Genomic DNA, 1909 nt, shown 5'->3' with positions numbered 1-1909 from the left:
AGACCAGTGAATAAAAGTGCACACCTTAAAAAGTGAAAGGAAAAAAAGTAATCAGGTTTTAAAAAGTAATAAGGTTTAAGAGAGGTTCACACCAAATATGTAAGGATAGTTCAACAACCAGTGTAATTAACTACATCAGTAAAATAAAAGAATCATATGGAGACTAAAGTGTGCCTGATACAGGCCATGGTCTTTGCAATCACTTGCTATGCATCAGAGAGCTGGACAATGACTAGGGATTATAGAAGGAGAATTGATGTCTTTGAGCTGCGGTGTTGGAGAAGAGTATTGAATATACCATGAACTGCTAAGAAAACCAACAGTTTTGTCCTAGAGAGGGTGAAACCAGGCTGCTCCTTGAAGGTAAGGATTCTGAAGCTTTGTCTGACATACTTTGGACATGTTGCAAGGTCAGATCAGTCCTTGGAGAGGGATGTCACGCTTGGGAGGGTGGAGGGACAGCGCAGGAGAGAAAGACTCTCGATGAGATTAATTGATTCAATGACTGAGGTAATGGGAGTAGGTGTGTTTGGAGCAGTAAGATTGGCACAGGATAGAGCAGGGCTATGAGCCACAGGCGACTCGATGACACGTAACAACAACAACATAGGATCATGTCAATTAATGAAGAAAAGACATTTGATAAAATTCAACATGTCCTCATAAAAATGTTCAACCAAATAGGAATGGAGGGGAAATCCTCAGTCTAACTAAAAGCATATTTACAAAGCCACTGGTCAACAATACTTTCAATGGCATGAGACTGAAGGTGTTCTTCGTGTGGGCAAGGCTGCCCTTCATCACTACGTGCACTGGAAGTCTTGTCTGTAGGTGTTAGTCAGCTATGACTCACAGTAACCCTGTGAGCAACAGATTGGAACCATGCCCTATCCTGCCAATTTTAAGTCAGAGCAAGAAAGCAAGAAAAGGAAGTTAAAGGCCTGCAAATTGGCAAAGAGGAAGTCAAACTATCTCTATTTGCAGATGATAGGATTCTATACATAAAATATCCCAAAGATTCAGCAAGAAAATGACTGGACCTAATTGAGCAATTCTCAGAGTGACAGGGTACAAGATTAACATGAAAAAAAAATCAGTTTAATTTCTTTATATGGTAGCAAAGAGAGCTCTAAAAATGAAATAAGGAAAGCAATGTCCTTTACAATTGCCACACAAAAGATGAAGTATTGGGGGGGGAGGGGTTTGTGCTGGGAGAAGGGTGCAACAACGAATGAATGGAATCCCAAAATCTCTGTAGATGTTCATTGAAATGAAAAATGAACAAACAACCTAAATTAAAAAAAAAAAGATGAAGTATTTAGGAATGAATCTACAAAGCCCTATCCAAAGAAAATGATAAAGCACCACTACAAGAAACTCAAATTATGCACAAATGGGAAAATATTCCTCGCTCGTGGATCAGAAGACATAACATTGTGAAAGTGGTAATACTACCAGAGTTATTGTATTAATACTGTGCAATCCCTATTTAGATACCATCATGATTTCTCAAAGAAACAGAAAAGGAATCACCAACTTCATATGGAAAGAGATCTCAGGTAAGCCAAGTGATACTGAAGAAGTATGGGGCCTGACACATCCTTGTCTCAAAACTTCCAACACAGCCAGAGTAATCAAAACACGTATACTAGTACAGTGACCAATACAGAGACTGAATCAAACTGAGGTCTCAGAAAAAAAATACATCCACCTATGGACAACTGATCTTCAGCAAAAAGATAAAATCCACTAAGTAGGAAAAGACTGTCTCTTTGTCGTATACAAAAACTAACTCAAGATAGATCAAAGTCCGTAGGTGTAAAAGCCAAAAACTATAAAGATTGTTGTTGTTGTTGTTATGTGCTGTCGAGTTGCCTGCAACTCATAGTGACCCTATGTACAACAGCCC

This window comes from Elephantulus edwardii, unplaced genomic scaffold, assembly GCF_000299155.1.
Source record: "Elephantulus edwardii isolate Elephantulus edwardi_28Jun2011 unplaced genomic scaffold, EleEdw1.0 scaffold00011, whole genome shotgun sequence".
NCBI classification, from domain to species: Eukaryota; Metazoa; Chordata; class Mammalia; order Macroscelidea; family Macroscelididae; genus Elephantulus; species Elephantulus edwardii.
The sequence above is the reverse complement of the archived record's forward strand: the minus strand, read 5'-3'. Positions refer to the sequence as shown.